The 19555-nt window shown below is 41.5% G+C and overlaps 1 long non-coding RNA gene across 1 annotated transcript; it reads right to left on the bottom strand.

Moving 5' to 3' along the window:
- Nucleotides 1–17096: 17096 nt before the first annotated feature.
- LOC143339374 (uncharacterized) lies at nucleotides 17097–18027 on the bottom strand. Its single transcript, XR_013079320.1, has 2 exons — nucleotides 17889–18027; nucleotides 17097–17381 (listed from the first exon to the last, which is right to left on the bottom strand). It is a non-coding gene; the product is annotated as an uncharacterized LOC143339374 (long non-coding RNA).
- Nucleotides 18028–19555: the final 1528 nt, after the last annotated feature.

The following is a 19555-nucleotide window of genomic DNA, read 5'->3' as shown; positions in this document are numbered from 1 at the left end:
ACGTTATTGCATCCTCAGTGGAAAAGGTAAGATACAAAATCCATGACACAATCTGGTAACACTTTGCAGGAGATTTGGACGCCATGGTTGGATCATTTGGAACAAGACTCTCAACACCATCAGGCCTCTCAGCAATCAAAGCATATCAGGTGTAAAATGTCTAAAACTTTATGGCAATAAGATACTGAATGTCACCCATCGCAAGATGGCCAAGTTTTAATAACCGGAGGAAGGTTTGGTGCATAGAGTGTCACATATTGAGTGATGGGAGGCAAATAATTCCTGGCTAGATTCAAGTTTCAGCTGTGACCCTCAGGCTTCAGATGCATGTGAGCTCCATATATACTGCTGCTACGTTCACACAGGATGGGAAGAAGAGGAAAAACTCCAAATATTCTCCCTTGGGTGCATTCATACATTTTTCCCATTGCAAGTGAATACAGTAAATAGCATGAATTAGCTGCTGGGTGTGGGGGGATATAACTGCCAGTGATAGTGGCTTGTTTGCCAATTTGCCACCAGTTTGTTGACACTATAGCTAATGGTTTTCTGTGCTCAATGGCTCATAATTACAGTCTGAACAAACAGCTGTAAATGCTGGAAAATTCATAAAGTTGTGTGCTAATGCTGAAAAATTGGCAAAATTCTGGTTTAGTGTAAGGACACTGTTGACCCACAATATGTTGACAGAGGCCTTGGCATTTGATTGGTGTCCACTGTATCATTTCTTGGAAACCAAATGCAAGAAAAGCAAAGAAGAAGACGCTGTTTGTGGAGATTAAAATCACAGAGCTGATGAAACCTCCCTCACATTAATACATGAAATAAAGTGAAATGTCTAATTCCCATCATGTTTTCTGCATTTCTTTTCACTGTTTGATGTTTGACTGGTGCTCTTTTAATTATTCACTGAACCAACTCCTAATAACTGCACAACAGCAGTGGATGGAAACAAGCATTCAGTCGCATTTTCTTGAAATTTGGCTAAAATTTGGATAGACACTCAGCTTGTTTATATCTGGGAGTATGGTGGTGGGGTATGTACTGACTTCTCTGTATCCAATGTACTGCAGTACCGCGGAGTGCTAAAGGTTAGGTAAATGCAATTTCTTGCTGTGCTGAGGGAATCTGAGCTGTCACTCGTACACTAGAGGCAAGAGGCTAGGAGGTCAGAGAGAGATTAACACTTGTGTTGGTGGCCAGGCTACACATTCATATTGCTGCAGACTGGAATGAAAGAGCAATGGGAAATATACTAATGAGTCACACGTACAGACACACACACACACACACACACACACACACACACACACACCCACACACACACACACACACGAGCTGTGCTACATAAAGTCCTATGAGGCTCCTGGATTGAAATGAGTTCCTTGCTAGAACAGTAAGTACACCTCCAGCAGCCCTCAGGAGATGAAAGTGAACTACAGACCAAATTAATCATAATAGCATAATAGATGTAATTCACATTCACATTATTTTCCATTTATAGTGATTATAAACTCAAGGAATTAATCCCATCACATCCAGAATGACAAGATTCTGGAACCTCAGGAGGTCAAAGTTATTTAAGCACATACTGCGCCTTCAGGAGAGCAGATGCATCCTGTCTGGCACACCATGAAGATAAGCAGTAGGGATATTTTGACATTTTGGGCAGGATGCCCATTCACTTCTTTCTTGCTGATATTAGGTGAGAATATCAACATCACTCTCATATGAACAGTAAGCAACATGTTAGCTTTGCACAGCTAGCCTGGTTCTGTTCAAAGTTAACAAAACCTGCACCTCGATTGCTCGCTAATTAACACGTCCTACCCTGTTTGTGAGTGTAAGAATGACAAGATTCAGACTAGTGAAGACTCTGCTGAAGAGTCAGGGTTTATGCACTGCAGGAGATGATTGTTAAATGAACCTCAGGTGTGCAGGTGAATTGGCGTCAGGAGGAAGGAGGTGACCACGCCCAGCTCAGCACAGACACACACACACACATGAAACACAAAGGAGGGGAAACATGAGGAACAACAGGGAATTTGGGAGGCTAAACCACCAAATCGTGGCATAAGCACTGCACATAAGATGAACAGCTCAGCAGCCTGTTTGATATGACAGAGTTATCAGGTTAGGGTTATTTATATTGCTTTTACTTTCTTTTAAAAGTCTGTTAACCAGGAAGTAACATTCTGTGCATCACAGCTGAACTGACAACAGAGATCTCAGTCACAACGGAGGGAAAATGCTAATTAAAAGCTATTAGTTCTGTCAGTGACAATGGTTATTTGTTGATAGAGATACTTGGACGTCTACTGAACGTTTCTAAAAGGCCCAAATTCAGTCCCTGGCAGTGGTGCATGGTGGGTCGCAGTCCAAAAGTGGATCATAAGCCAATTGGTTTACTTTGTCAAAATAAAAAAATTGGGAATTGTAGCAAATGTTTTAGAGGAGTGCTTTTATTTTGATAGACCATTTCACATGAAAGATCACGGTCACATGTCGGCAATCAGTTGAATTTGCTCTAATTGCTGGTGTCAGACATTCTATGTCTTTGGTTTTAAAGCCAAATCTTCCCTTCTGTCTATTGAGCCTCAGGCTACACCGGGCTGGACTGATTTTCAACCTTATTTCCACATACTGTACTTATCAATGCATGATCTTCACTTACACATCTACTGACACATTCTGACTATGGGGAGTCTGGCTGAAATAAGTTCTATTTTGTCATCTGTGCCTGACTGCCATACAATAGCAGTCTGATGATAGGGGAGAACTGCATCTTGATCAACCCAAATGACTCCCCAGTGTACGTCCACGGCCGGCATTCGAATTTATTACGTTTTATAACAAACTTCACTTCTTAGCATGATGCCCTTGTCAATGTTAAACTTGTTAAAAGTATAACTTACATATGATTCACTCAAATTAAAGGTTTCTGGTCTCGGCTACATTTTCATTTCTTAACTCGAGATGACTGACATTCGCACTTACCACCTACTCTGCATGGTAATAGAGCGTCACTCAGTCAGACGCTGTCAATCATGCAGAGGTGAGCTAAACTGAGAAAGAGTGGGCAGCCACTGGCTCTTAAGTTCATCTAATAGTCTGATTAAACAATGCATACTTTATACAGGGTCGGTTGACCATTTAGTGTTCCACTTACATCGCAGCTGATTAACTGCGACTGTTCAGACTACTGTGAGCAATAATGCAATAATGCCGCTGGAGACGGTGAAGTCTTAGACACGACGGCCTTAAATGAACCACGATATCACTGAATGCACATGGATATAATGTTTTTATGTACAACTCAATACTCAACACTGCTGACGCCATGATTTTTGTCGAAGCCATGATTTTAGATGCAGATTTATTGCAATTGCAAATTCCTATTTGTAAATTACATTAACATCCAAGTTCTAATTACCACTGAACTGCAATATATCAACTGTTAGCTGCTTAATGATAAAAAAGTGCCTTAAAATCAGACAACAGTGGATGCCTCACGTTATCATCATCCAATATAATTACGTCCAAATTGAATGGATATAGTATTATATTGTCATTGTAAGTCATAAACATTGGACTCCTATCTCATAATTCCCCACCTCTACCAACAATACTGGCAACTGAACAAAAAGCAATACCTGGTATTTATTAGCTGTTGTTTAAAAAAAACAAAAGCTTGAAACTGTAGATATACTTTCTGTTTTGTTTCTTGAGTTACTCTACTCTTATATTCATGAGCTAAAATCCATAATAATAAAAAAAATCTGAGAATAATATAGGAAACACAGCAATGTAATTAATGGAAATGAAATGCAAATGGATTCTATTTCACAGATATCGTTCTTTTTTTCTTTTCTGTTACTAATTGTTGACCCAGGATTTCATGGAGTTAAGCCATCTTTTTGTTTACCACTACATAACCGGCTGGAGCAGCTCGAGCCTCCACATAAATCACACTGATAGCTTGGTGACCTTGTGGAAGTTTGGCTTATCTACCAGACTTGAAGACCACGCTTTAAATTTTTACAAGCTAAGAAGGTCTTGTAGTGCACACTCAGCCAATGTTTCAACACGAGGCAACACTGCCGGTCTCTGTATTCTTCTCCAGCTCCAGGAAGGCAGAGGTGAGACTCAACTACAGAAAAAAAATAATCAAAACCAAAAGTGGCTAAGATCAAACGCACACGGCAGGGGCCTTGTCACTGAATAATGGAAAAGAACGAGCTCGCTTGCGCCCGAGCGGAAAATCAGTCATCAGATGACAAAAAGCATTAATGGCCACTTACTTGGGAACACTCACCCACTCAGGAGTAATTAGTGCTTTGTGAAGGACACTTGATCTGGCTACTTATTGATTCTATGAAACTTGGTAACTCCTCACACAAACTGTATGTCTGTGTGTATGTGTGTTAGATGTGTATGCATATCTATATATCTGTGTCCCGCTTTTGTCGGTTTAACAATGATGTTTTAGCTGGTTTCATTAAAAGAACATGAACATCTGATTAATAACCTGCCACAGCCAATATACTATTTTTTTCCAGTAATATGATTTACACATCTGACACTAAAGACACAATTTTAGGTGTTTCTTTTCCAGTAGATTACACATTAATTCTGTAATGGCTGCTGTGTTGAGTAGACACTTGTAACTGAAAGCTAAACATAATCAGATTTCATAAGGGATTTAAAAGGATTCAGGTTTGACAAAATGCTCTTAAGCCCAACCCTGAATGCTGGCTCTGAAAAAATACATCTACTTCTAAAGCTATCACACATATCTCCTTCATTTAACTTGCACATAAACAGAAATCCAACAGGCTGTTCAAACCAACACCAATTCAGGGCAGAGACTGTGTGCAGATTCCCAGAGTCTTGTCATCAAGAGTTGCCAGGTTTGATACTGTCAGGTATCGAACCAAAATCTGTGCTCATTAACAGTATTTGGCAACTCTTGGTGATATATTGATTATAGCTGTTTCCATCTATCAGCCCAAGACTCTGTCTCAGCTTCCCAGCCATCTAAACCACAGCCTGCTAGCCTTCAGTCCGCACCTTGGACTGGTAGCTGCCAGCCTGCTAGCCTCCTGCCAGCTCCGGTTACTGAGTCGGCAAACTACTGGCCTCCTCACCTCCAGCTATGTCCCATTCCTGAGTTGGCTAGCTTCCTGTCTGAATCCTCCTCTGATGATTCATAGGAGTCTCCTTTCTGGGGGACTTGGCCAGATTTCGAGACACTGGAGGTCCTGCTGCCTAGCACCCTGGCTAGTGTCTCTCTGGTTCATGGCAAACCTGCTGAACAATACAGAATGTCTTGTAGTCCTGTTTTAAACTGTTTTTGAACTGGTGTAGAATGAGAAGCCTTTTTAGAATTGAATATGACAAAAAACAAAGATGCGCATTGATTTCACCTCCAAGTAATGTTGAGATTGTATCTGGGCATCATAAATGACAATAAGATGACCTTTGATAGGATTACGGATATGATGACTAAGAAAAACCAGCAGTATTTCTTTTTGTCTGAGGAAGCTAGCCGGGTTCCGTGTTGACAGATACCTGATGACGTTGTTGTGTAAATGTTTGAGTCAGTTTTCTCTTTTTCTTTCAACCTCAAACAGAGATCATTAACAAGGGTGATGAAAGTCAGAAGCAAAATTATTGGCACTCAGCAGAAAAGTCTATCTGAACTGTACAACAAACGGTTGTTAAATAAAGCAGAATCCATCATATTTGACAGTACACTCCCCCCTGCACTTAGAATTGAAGTTCCTGCCCTCTGGTTTCCGCCTCAGACAACGCTCAGCCAAAGCTAACAGACATAAATTCTCTCTCATACCCTCTGCCATTTCACTGCTCAACCAGCTGTGATGCATGGGTTGCATCAGCACATCTCCAACTACACCTGTTTCTCCATTCTTTCTTTCACTAATATTGTCGCTTTTGTGCATCTTCTTGTGTCTCACCTTTGCTCCTTGGCAAGAAATAAAGGTCTTGAAGTTATTAGTCACTGGTTGGCGACACTGTTTCTTTAAAGAGTAATCCAAGACCTCAAGATAAAAGTCTTTTGCAAAGCGATTTTTGAAAGGTTTTCCTTCTTCTTGGGGTCATTGAATGTTTCTCAGCTCTCAGATACTCCATTGGTCATCCTTGAAATCTGATTGGCAACCGCAAGGCCTCCCTGTTGTATTACCTTAGTTCAAACCAACTGTTTGATGAGTATTTTTGAATGTGCATTGTTTTCTTTTATATGTCTACTTTTGGAGTTACAATTTCTTTCTTAGGACTTGAGGATGAATGAAGTTTGGAACCTTGAAATGATATGATTATGGTGCCACACTGTTGTCATTGGTAGAGCTTTTAAATCTTTAAATGCACTTAATACAGGTCACTTTGGATAAAAGCATCAGTTCAATGAATGTAATGTAATGTAAAAAAGTAAGATAGTGTAATGTTCGTTTTTAAAGTAGATGAAAAGAGTCTAAATTAACCCACTTGTTGTTAAAGCTAATATGAGCCAACAGAATCTTGTCTTGGCTTAATTTCACTCAAGCTTTTTACGTCCACGTCCACTGGAAAGTTTTATAGCAGGACACACTTAATGCCCCGCCCTCCACTGCCTGTCCACTGAATTATGAGTCAGCCATCAGAGAATACTCCTCTGCTCAGAGATTTATACATGCCTACAGGCCATCAGGCCTACATTATTACTGGGTAATCAATGGACTCTGTGGTAATGATGCTGCTCTTACGGCTCCGAGCATGGCCTGTAGCTTACATTTATGAGGCCATGCTTTCAGATGATGGATGGGTATCAGATAGTGCTTCTGTGATTTCAAACCAGCTGTTGGATCCTTAAGGTGCTCACTGAGTAAAAAAAGAGAAAGTCTTAAAGGTACAGGTTACCAGAAAAATGAAAGGATTTCCGTTCCATCTTACTTATTTACTTTACTCAGTTGTTATGGAGGTGGTTTATTTGACATGTGAGCTCAGTAGCTGTCATGAGTTCCCCTACTGAATTTTTGGGACTTTTTGTGTGACACTGGCATAAAAGCTAAGCCTAAGAGTTCATTGTTGATGTTGAAAACATGTTCAGGGTTTACTATTGCCTTATATTCACACTTACTCATTAATGGAAGATGCTTCTTATCCAAAAAGATATAATGTATACGTGAGTTTGTCCTATGAACAGGTGAGAAGAAGGAATATCTTTTAGATGTTGCATCACACAAGACATTTGCACAGAGAAATAGTATCATTGCAAGAGCTGCTTTGGACGTGGTCACAGTTTGGGGTGAACTATATTCCAGGGTAGGTGATGGCGTTTTAAGCCATTTAAATAAGGGAGATTGAATGGACTTGAGTTATCTTGAACGATGTAGGTATAGAAAACTAGGAGAAAAAATAGCAGGAATAATAGCAGTGATAGTAATAGTAAATTTGTGTTAAGGCTCAGTTTTATTAACTGCTGAATGGGTTGTGTTTGGGATGTTTATGGTATCTTAATACGAAGGTAAAATAAGAACCATTTGTTTTTCATAAAAAGGGTAAAGTGTCATAGTCTGACCAGCCCTGGTGATATGTCTAAATAAAGAGCAGCTAAAAGCCTATTAAATGCTCTCCACACATTCATCTTCCTTCCTCTGGCATAAAACAGTATGCATAGCTTTGCAGCCATAGTGTCAACCAACATGTTTAAACAATTGTAGAGATCATGAGAAGAAGAGAGAAAGAACTACAAAGCAGCCAGTGGCCTAAAATGTGTTGTCCACATTTATCTTACTTACTTTAACATAATTTAAGTACGTCGTGCGAGATATGAATGATGCCATCTCATCCACAGATCAACCGTCTGACCTCAATGAATGCAGATCTGCCTTGTGCAACTCCTGAGGGGTAATCCAGGAATATGGAGTTGGCGATTCCTTTGAACTGGAGGGGAATGGACTCCCTGGCACAGAGAACGACTTCAACACAGTCTTGATAATAATGCACTTTTGCCACAGCGACCTGGAGATCCCTGTGTGATCTATCATTTAACACATCTTTGTCCATGTTCTGCTGCTGGAGTCCTTGAGCCTTGAGAGGATCTCGACTTTCAGACTTTTGTCCTGCCACCCTAACCACACTTCACACACCCTTTACATTTATACAAGGGTACAGAGAGCTCATCCTAAAATCACCACTAGGCAACCACTTGCTTTAAAATATCAGAGCAACAAGGACTGGGTTAACTAGTTCTCACATTAAGTGACTACAGTCAGATGGTCAGAAGTTGATTCCTTGTTAAAAGTGATATGCTGTGATTTTATAAATGTATTAAATAAATGAAAACACAAAAGGAAATATAAATTCAGCACTTTGTTCATTTTTGTATTACTTGTATGGACACATCACTTATGGCTGACTTTTTGAGAGAGGTTACCAGCCCACCTGGGGTGGCCGTGGCTCAGGAGGTAGAGCGGTCGTCCACCAGTCAGGAGGTCAGCGGTTCAACTCCTGGCCTCTGCAGTTCACATGCCGAAGTACCCTTGGGCAAGATACTGAACCCCAAAACTGCCCCTGATGCTGTGCCATTGGTATGGATAAAATTGCTTTGGATAGAGACAATTGGCAAGAGAGGGTGGTTATGAAAATGGTTTGTAGAGATAGTATAAAGTCATTGGTGGAGCATGTTTCTCATGCTGCTGCCTTTCTCTCTGTGTGATACATTAAAATCCATGTGACATATTTTTTACAAAAAGCATGACTTTGGCCGATGTTACTCTTCATTAAGAACAGGTAAACCTCCTCCCACATGATGAAAGACTTGCACAGACCTTTAGTCTTTTTGGCAGGGACTCCATCCCTTTCATGTCCATCCATTATCTTCTTCTTTTTGTTTATTAGCGGGTGCTGTTTGAGTGAATGACCTCTCATTACTAGATGTTACAGCTAATGTTCTACATACCGCCACCTGCCACCGGATGAGAATGTAGCAAACAGATCAAATTCCTCCCGTCAACATTAGAGCTAACCTTTTTTCAGAAAGGTTAAAATTTTGGAGATTTACAGGAAAATATTTAAATGGAAGGAGAGTGTGAAAGAATGGTAACTATGGGAAAATTCCAGGAAAAGCGAGAGGGTCGATAGGCCTGCTTTCAGGTTTGCTGCCTACATTTAGTTAGTGGCTGAGGGGAATCACTGCTCTTACTTCTCCTGATGCATGAGGCACTTGTGGTGATGCACGTGAGGTTCAGCAAACTCCATTTCCTGCTAACTTGGCGCTGGTGTTTGTGGGTTTGAATTGAATAATAGTCAATATACTGCACTGCTGTGAAATAGCAGCCTCAGATTTTTTTGGAGTCTCGTAAGTAATCTGATGTCTTGTGTTGCTGTTTTTATCAGTCCATGCAAACTTAAAGGTGCCCTAGTTGGAGTTTCCTTGTAAAGAAAGTTTCTGTTTACATTCAGTGCTTCCCACCAAACACTGTGCATATCCGTGGACTAAGTTTAAGACGTGCTGATGGACATTTTGACATGGTTTTTCTTTCACAGGGGGTCATGATTGGAATCCACTGAATTCCTTTAAATCCCCTTTAGCTGTTTCCTCTCATCACTCTAATTCTGTCAGCAAAGTCAGCATCCTTGTCCCATTTCCATCTCCTTTCACCTCAGCTACAACTTTCCTATTTTCAGCACTTCCATGGACACCCCCCCACCACCCCACCCCATACTCACCCATATCTCTCCTGTGAGGGGATGTGTCCTCATTTCTTATTTTCCTTCTTCATCCTCCCTCGCTCCATCCCTCACTTACTTTATCTGGGTGTCACTGTGTCAGAATGTATTTGGAGCTAAATTATTCATTAGAGAACTGGAGGGCAATCAAAGAGACTGGTACCATGGCAGGGCCGGTGTGTGTATATGCGCACATGCTCGGCGGAATGTGTAGATGCATGCATGCTTAGTTGTGTGTGTGTGTGTGTGAGAGAGAGAGCCGGTACAGGAGGGAGTATAGCAGGCTGGAAGAAAGAGATTACATAGAAACCCGGGGGGAACTGAACACAGAGCCCTGCAGCTCTCCTTACAGCCCAGAGAATGCTAATTTAATAGTAGTGTGTGATAGGTGTGTGTGTGTGTGTGTGTGTGTGTGTGTGTGTGTGGGTGTGAGAGCACAGAGGATGGTGCATACTTGTTAGATACCGATTTCCCCTGATACAATCAATAATGCTGCTGTTGAAACATGAATTGTCTGCTGTTGCCTTCACTCACCTTTCTGCCCAAAGCAATTTGAGTTCATTCATGTCAGAAAACATCTTGAGCACTAAGTGATGCCATTCATAATTTTCTGTGTGTGTGTGTGTGTGTGTGTGTGTGTGTTTGTGTATACTTGTACTTGCTATAGTGAGGAGTTTTTAACACACAGAGTGAGGACATTTTTGGGAAGTGGGGACATTTTGGCTGGGCATCACAACCTCAAAGACTGTTTGAAGGTTCAGACTGGGTGTGAAGGGTTAGGTGAGTGTCAGGGTTTGGTTCAGGGGTTTGGGGTTAGGCATTTAGTTGTGATGGTTAGGGTAAGGATATAACTGTCTTTGCACAATTACAATCCTCTAAATTATGTATAAAACTTTTTGCTGCTACTTCTACATTTACGCTGTGAAATCCTATTCCCTATTGTTCATTTGTAGTATTTATTTTCTGTTTATTGTTTACTGCAGTGTTAGCATATGTCTGTCTTTATTCTTTGTGCCTGTGCACTTTACTTCTTGTCTTGTCTCACCGTGGGATAGTGGGAAACGTAATTTCGATTCCTCAGTCTGTCTGGTACATGTGAAGACATTGACAATAAACCCGACTTTGACTTTAACTTTGACAAGAACAAGCATGCCTGTGATTTACATTATGGAGACCTGTATTTTGTCCCCACAATGAGACTGAGTAAACAGATTTATGTCCCCACAACAAAAGGAATACATGTTACACACACACACACACACACACACACACACACACACACACAAACTATCTCTGTTTTAAAATCACTAATTAAAACCCCCAATTATAGTTTAGTTTAATAACTATTTCATCATCATTTTTTGAAAGATAAGAAAGACTGTTGTACGTCTGGTGTCTGTGTCCCTGTAGTGGTGATTATGAGGGACACATAGGCATACACACACATCATTAATGGAATTAATGGAAGTCTGGCTTCATACTTGTACTAGCGCCTATCTTTTTGTCCAAAGCTCCCCAAAATTCATACTGTATTTCTGGCATTCCGTAGTCCACTGGAGAGATTTTGAGTTCAGCAGAAGAAGATCATGCTACTCTGTGGGCAGACAGAAAGGGTGTTAACACTCTCCATGGGAGCTTTCAATTACAGCCTGCACAGAATGGGAACAGCAGCCAACACTGTATGTAGTGAATACTGATTTGAATGGTGCTATTGTAGTCCTTTAATTATATATCTTTAAATGCAGAGACACAAATTATTGGAAAAGGGTGAAGAATGGAGCAACATAACAAATGCAGACACTACTGGACACAAGGGCTCACTGAATGGTTTGATTAGGTTGGAAATGATGTGACTTTCTGTATATGCTATGGCCTTTATAACACCTTTGGAAGATTTTGGATCAGGCTGTGAGACAGCGGTCTCCACCACCATCATCAAGACATCAAATGAGGCAAGACTAGTTTGAGTAAAGTATCACATGCCACAATAACCAGAGCCAGGAGTTTGAATGGTAAACAGTAAAATTATAACTGCAATGACTGTTTTAGATGCAATACTCATATTTCAAAGTAATCTACTAGGAATGTGCAGTTGATTTTGCAATGCAGCCTGGCAAAAATTGAACCAGGTTTAACTTTTTTTTTTTTTTTTTTTTGCATTGGCACGGCCACTGTGCAACCTGAACAAACCTCCTTCGGGCAAATTCAAATTTTTGTAAACAGATGCTCTGATGTCTTAACACATACTTTACAGGAACTGGAAGTAGCCAGCCCCTAATTTAGGAAATGACCAGAAAAAAACTGAATTGCACATATTTTCATGTCAGTCAGCACAGAACCTGCAGTAATGGGTTAGCAGGACTGCAGTTGCTTTTTATGGCCCGTTCTTATTGGTTGGCTGTCTCCACAACTGGGACTCAATGAGCACAACACCAGAACTATTTGTGGACAATATCAGATGCTTGGTCTGTCCAACACTTGGTTCCACAGGAAGAGGAGAAAAACTAGAGTACTGACCAGATTCCCATGAAATTTCTATTTCGGCTTCCCAGAGGCTGCTTTTGATGACTTGCCTTCTTGACCTTTGATCTCTCCTCAGGCATCAACATCACTACTAATGGTAAGACACTGAGAATTACAGATTCATTAATCACTGTCGTCTGCTTCTGCTGCCAATTCAACATGCTAAATTGGTCACGCATGCCCGATAAGGAGTAGCATCTGACTGACAAGCCTACACCATGCAACATTTCTGAATCGCTGTCAGTTCACAAAAGCACAGCATTTAAGAAGACATGGATCCTGCAGTACAGTGTGCACGGCTTGCTTTTAAAGAGATTTTTTTCTTCTTTCGGGGAGACTTCCCATTTCCTGTGGGTGTCAGGTGATTGACAGGAAGCCAAGTGTAACATACTGCGCTGCTGATATAGAACAACACTTGCCGCGACGTACAGCGAGAGATCAAACTGAAGCTGAGAGCGTGTGACAAATTGTCCTGATACATCCGGCTGATGGCGCAGTCAGAAGAGGAGCTTTTGTGTTCTTCATCTTGATATCTGACAATGACTGGATGTAGCTTGTATTTATCTGTAAGTTGTGGAAAACTTTATTTATTTGAGTGGCTCAGTTGCCAGTGATGTTATCTCCAGTGCTACAATGTCTATCAGGAGGGCTGCTTCCTGTTGTGTTTCGTACGGCGTGGTGTTGTTTAAAGAGAGGAAAACAGGCTGGCTTTATTCATCTTTTAAATCTCGAGCATGGAGAAATGTGGCACACCAACTTCTCCAGCTCAGCAGAATTTAGCCTCTTTCACTTCATTGGTTTAGTTTTACAGCTCGCGGCTTTACAGTGTGCTTCTCGCCGCAAGTGCAAGAGACAAGTGCAGCCACCACCACCACCATCTCTCTCGCATTCCTCCTCCGTCACCACCACTACCAGGGTCTGGGCCTCTGTATTCGCCATTAGTGGTTACCTCAGAACCAAATGGCAGCTTTGTATCTGTATCTTCTCCAAACCTTCATCCTGGAGAATTAAGTGTAATTCCAGTCAAACTCAGGCGGATAAATCCAGACAGGTATTCCTGGATAGTTTCCCAGTTCGACTTTTCTTGGGGAAGAAATGCATCATTTGATTTGACTTTAACAGTAAAAGGCTGTGAGAACTCTTTTCCTGCTCTGAGAAATGTGTTCAATGAGCACCAAGATGCATGTCACACCCCTGGAAAGCTCATTTAATTCACCTTGCTTTTGAGAAGGACCTGACCGAGAAGTGCAAGACAGAGTGGAAAGACAGTTTACTGAGGAGAGTCCATTCATCTGGGGAACGCTGGTGTCCCAGTTTAAGTGGTGGTTGATTTAACTGGTGATATGTGATGTGTCTTGGCTACGGCATTTGAGGATCCTTTGACCACTGACCTGGACATAAACATTCTGATTACTTTGCTTCTAAATCACATTAATTTGTCTGTGTACTTTGAGGCATTACAATAGAAACCATTAATGTTGCCATTGACAACGCTACCTAAAAATATGAGACCTCTTCGTTGTGAAAATATCATTCGCTGTCTAGTCACATAAAAGCAACAAAAGCCGAAGTGCTGACTGCATGGTTTCTGCTGATACCTTCCCAAATATGACACGAAACATCGAGGAAAGAGATGAGTCACATCGGTAAGCGTCTCACAATATTCAAACCTGCATGAATTGTGGTATATTGTAGCCATACTATAGAGAGTTTTACAATAACACTGGCTGAATTTTCTACCTTGCCTCATTAGACCCACCAAAATCAAATCCTGAACACAGCCAACAAGCCAACTCTAGTGTAACAAACCATTAGAAATATTACGTTTATGCTCAGGTCAAACGCAGTGTGGAGATCGCCGCTAGCTGTGGCAAACTGCTGTGCCCTCAGATTAACTTGTGATCTGACATCTCTACTATCAGTCATATCAAAGTCTGCAGACATTTATGCCTCTTACCACAATATGCAGCCCACACTTTCATCCAAATTAGACACAACTGTCAGCTCTCATTTTGCAAATGGGGGCAGAAACTGGATAATTGTTATGCACAGGTGTGAAAACTGAAATCAGTAGGTGGTAAGTTAACACCAAGAAAGTGGAGAACCTTACACTGGCCCTGAAAATCACTGCTCTGGCTTCCTGTGTGTCAAAGGAGAGATGTTTAAAACCCTAAAAGTGATCGAACCTGAACGTACCGAACCAGCAAGCCTCAGTCCTTATGTACCAGTCCGTATCCACCCCCATGAACTGCTCACTGCAGGCCTGATGAAGTGAGCAGGACAGAACTAAATAAAGGAGTCGTGGTGCAGTGTTTTACAAAATGGCTGCCAATGGCTGGTGTTTGACAGACACAATGACAGGTCCGGGCGGTCAGCCTGTCTCTCAGCAGACTGGGCTGTGAGCGTCCAATACAATAAAGTCCTGCCCTGGTGTAAATACAAAGAGAGAGAGAGAGGGACACACACACACACACACACACACACACACACACACACACACACACACACAACATATTCCATTTCACAGTCTGCTGGAGTCTGGCAATCTCTCCAATCTGCGAAGGCTCATACCCTGACTCCCAGTGACCCCCCAAACAATTTTAGAGTGATATCTCTGAATGCATTACACAGCAGTCAAACACCCTGGGACAGAGGAAGGGAGAGGCTCAGGATTTTCATTCAGGCTTTGCTGCTGGCTGTCGTGCTTCCTGTAGCGGCCTGCCTGGAATCTGTGGCAAAACATATTCATCTTACTCAGCCATTTGGCTTTAAAGAGAAATTCCACTTTCATAGAAACAAAGTCTTACTTTTTGTTGCTTTTGCCATCATTCCTCTGAGTAATCTTAAAGTCTCCCCTAGTTAACACCCGACATGTGGGAACGAGGCGAAATTGCTGAAAAGAAGTCCGATGGGGCAAGAACCACAGTCAGTCAGGCGTCTTGTAAACTAACCCCGGCTATCTAAGCTGGTTAGTTATTCCAAATGAAGGCAGGTGATGAAACTGCTCTCAGTTCACAGAATAAAGTGATTTTACAGACTGCCTCTTGTGGCTAACTTTTAATCGCAAAGATGAAAGGTTGCCTGTTAACTTTTCATTGACATCAGCGTTTTCACTCTCAGCTTTACCTCTAAAACTGATCTGTTCATTGTTGATATGAATGATTAGTGCAGCTTTAAGTTTTTTTTTGTGTGTAGCAAGTGCAGAAACTGCCAAGGCCTTGAGATAATTCAATTTCTCCAACATAATTCAATTTGTTTCATGAATATTCATGACTCAAATGTTATTTTCTTCATGTTGAAAGTGTGCAGGATCTTATTTTGCCCTATTAAGAACCTTTTGAATGACAAATTGTCACTGATACACTGATATGAAGAAAAAATACAATATTAAGATTTCTCAGGAGCCTAAAGGCTTGTGAAGAAGTTGTTTTCCACGGTGCTACTGCAATAAGTTTTACTCGGTTTGTCTCCCTGCTGTTGAGCTGTGGGCTGTTTTGAGACGATCAGAAAGGAGGCAGGACAGTGAGTTTGAGCCTGGTCTCATTCCCGGAGCGTCAAATACAAACTCTTTGACAACACCTCTCGTCTGTATGAGACACTCCACGCTTTCAGCTAACTCCGCTGTAAACCCATCTGTGGCAATATTAGACGCCCGGAGCAAGGTGACGGAGTATAAAGAGCAAGAAAGTCCACAGACAGAGGAGGGTGGGGCGGATGGACGAGGCAAGCAAACACCGCCTGTTAGCTAGTCTGAGTTATGAAGTATATTGACTTTTTTTTAAGTTTAAACATTCCCCTGCTTCCTTGTTAACAATGGCAAAACGAAAACAGACAGCCTAAAATATAACGATTTACGTAATGACTCTTGCGTTTCGTCCTAATAAGAAAGGCGAGTCCCCACAACGTGACTGTATCAAGAGATTTATGTCCCCACAACCTGGGTAACACATAGCCACACACACATTTGAACATTAGACAATTGTGTAACGATGTGAGGTCTGAATGATCCAGTCACCATGCTGCTCTTCCCAATTACATTAAATTACCAAGTCCTGTGTATTAATTAGCCATAAGTGCAGTGAGTTACCATTTGATTACTGTATTTAATCACTGTATGTTGCTATTTTCCTGCTGTCCATTTGTGAATACATTTACACAACCAAAGTTCACACACACACGCATTTATTCGCGCTTTCTCTCATCCTCCCTTTTTGACAATTAACTGTTGTTTTCATTATGGAAATGAGGTTTGTTAATAGAACAGCAGGTACACTTCTCTCAGCCCAGCTGCACCCCACACCTATCACGGTGTTACATCACAGCGTTTCACAGAGGCCCTGGCAGCACTTCCCTCTCTGCAGGTGGTGAGTTTGTTTGGATTATAGCTGCTTAATTGAGCTCAGAATGCCAATAGTTGGATCACACGTTATCAGCGGCTAAATTAAGAGCATTCCTTCACGCTGCATATATCCACACTGCATACACTGTAGAGATGTCTCATCGCATCGAAGTGGGAGTTATTTTTGATTTCCATTGTTCTAAGCACCAACACCTTCTCATTCCCAGCGTGGACAGAGGTGCTCGGCTGGAAATTGGAGCATGTATTTGCTTTCTTTGTGAGAGTAAGATGAGAAAATCATTGCCACTGTCTTATCTGTGCCTTTAATACGGAGCTCGCTTACCTTAGTGTGGCGAGGGAGGAGTAGGAGGAAGTGATTAATCGGAGTACTATATGTATGCTTGTACACACTAACGGTTGCACGACAACGCCACCCCGGGAATTTCACCCAGGGAAATCGACACACAGGTCCGTTTCTACTGATGGGCAGAGACGTGGTTCCAAAGTTTAAAAAGGACAAGTTTATTAAATTGTATTTTTAAAAGCAAACCATTCACACAGGGAGGAAAAAGGGGGACCTGATCAGGAGCTGAGGCATCGGGGTGGGCGAGTGCTAGTGAAGGGGGAGTGAGCCAAACAAATATGAAAAAGTAATACCAACTTAAAACACCCACACACACACACGTGATGGACAGTGAAGTGACCAAATCCCAGGGGAGCACAGCACACAAACCGGAGGACACCACCACCTTTCACCGGCACCGTCACCACCACCGGCCTCCAGCAGCTGAAAAGGGGGAAAACAAATTAGTGGGATGGGGGCAACAACAGAAGAGAAACCAACAAAATCATTCAAAATCAAACCAAAGTTCAAACAAACCAAAAATATACAAAAATAAATCGTTTAAATTAGAACTTATAATAAACAATACCAAGGGACAAACCCCTCAAATTAACCCAGCAAACATAAGAAACAAAGGAGACAATTGAAATCAAACTAAGTCAAATAACTAAATGAATGGGATGAAAGAAAGAATACAAAATCGAAATAAACAAAATACAACCAAATAAACCTAATGTAAATAACACAGGGACAGGGAGAGTAGGAAACACGCATGCATCTGGTTAAGAAAGAGGGACGCAACCCCGGTTAAAAAGGTTTATTAAACTCGCGGGCCGAGCCGCCGTGGCAAGACCACTCGCTCCGCCAGAGCAACGCGGAGGAAACCTCTTGTGGAGACAAAACAGCAGTGGCCCCAGTCAGCTGATTATCGCGGCCTGATCGCCGTTTAACCTGTTGAAGATGGGCATACGCACCCACACAAGGGAAGCGAGAGGGCTGCAGACAGTCACCAGAGCTCTCAACCACACAAAGGCCACGCACAGGAGTAAACTCAGGGGGGCACGAAGCGGCGCACAGCAATCTGTTGAGGACCGACAGCTCTGACCCGGAAATGACGCGTCAGGTGAAGTGCAGAGAGGACGGACCCGGGGAACGAGCTGTCACTTTTATACGCCGCTCGTTTCCCTGATTGGCCATCGCCCGGCTCATTACGTGCAGCAGTGCATAGATAAATAGACAATATCTCTATGCTGCTACATTCGCATGACTGTCATAGTTGTGGGTTTTAGTTACTTCCTGTTTCCTGTCTCTGGGGTTTTGTTTTACTTCCTTCCTTTTGTCTTTTTCCCGCCTGTCTTTACGTTGCTGTGGAAAAACGTACTGTTTGGCTTCACTGAATATGACAGAAATATCTATTCAAAGTTCTATTTGATGAACTTGCTTGTTGTTTTCGCCCAAATTTCATATTCACAAATGAAAATTCACAGGCAAAAAGGCCCATTTTTTTTTTTTTTTTTTTGTTTTAGAGGTGACTGTGCAAATCAAACAATACATTTCTTCTATTTCTAATTGCACAAACAACAAACTGTCAAAACATAAAACCTTTGTGGGCTTTACAAGATTTTCATTGAAGCTGTCTTTTTGTTTTCTTTTCTTTTTCTACCTAATAAAGTAAAAGCAAACAAACAAACTGTCTTTCAGATGGTCTGTGTCTGTTGCTTGTCCTGCGTTTGTTGTCTTGTGTTGTCTAGTTCATTATTAGTTTAATTATTTATATTTCTCCTTTGTTCTTGGATTTTTGGCCCAGCCTGCTCCCTCAGTTTTTGCCGCCTGCCTGTTTTTCTACGACTGGAATCATTTTTTTGTTATTAAAGCTGGCTTTTTGTTTCTTTAACCTGCCTGCATCTGGGTTCTTTCTTGAACTGCTCCAGCCTTGATTATAAAAAAACTTTGAACTATGTGAAACATAAATGAAACAGAATGTGATCATTTACTAATCATTTCTGACATATACGCAATTAAAAACAGTACAAAGACAATATGTTTAATGTCTGACCTCATCAGCTTTGTTGATTTTTGTAAATATATTCTTACTCTGAATTTGATGCAGCAACACATTTCAAACATGTTGGGTCAGGAGCAACTAAAGGCTGGGAAAGTTGTGGAATGCTCCAAAAACACCTGTTTGGAACATTCCACAGGTAAACAGGGTCATTGGTAACAGGTGATGGTATCATGATTGGGTATGAAAGGGGCATCCTGAAAGGCTCAGTCGATCACAAGCGAGGATGGAGCGACGTTCACCACTTTGTGAACACATGAAGGATAATACTTCATGGGCTCGGGAACACTTTGTGTTCTGTTGTCAGTAAACGGTTAGTTTGCAGATGCCTGCATTCAGTCTTTATTCATGTTTTACAGTGTCTCAACTTCTTAGAATTGGAGTTGCAAAAACATAACAGAAAGACTGGAAGCGGGGGGGACACAGCTAGCCTGTACACAAACCAAAAGACAGTCTGTGGGTTGGAGGGGAGTGCTGGAACAATTATTTGATGAACAAAAGCAATGTGCTGCACAGTAATACTGAGCGAATGTATAAACTGGAGCTCTTCAATAAA

The sequence above is a fragment of the Chaetodon auriga genome, chromosome 20, assembly GCF_051107435.1.
Source record: "Chaetodon auriga isolate fChaAug3 chromosome 20, fChaAug3.hap1, whole genome shotgun sequence".
Lineage (NCBI taxonomy): Eukaryota > Metazoa > Chordata > Actinopteri > Chaetodontiformes > Chaetodontidae > Chaetodon > Chaetodon auriga.
Note: the sequence above shows the minus strand (reverse complement) of the source record. Positions and strands in the feature narration are given on the sequence as shown.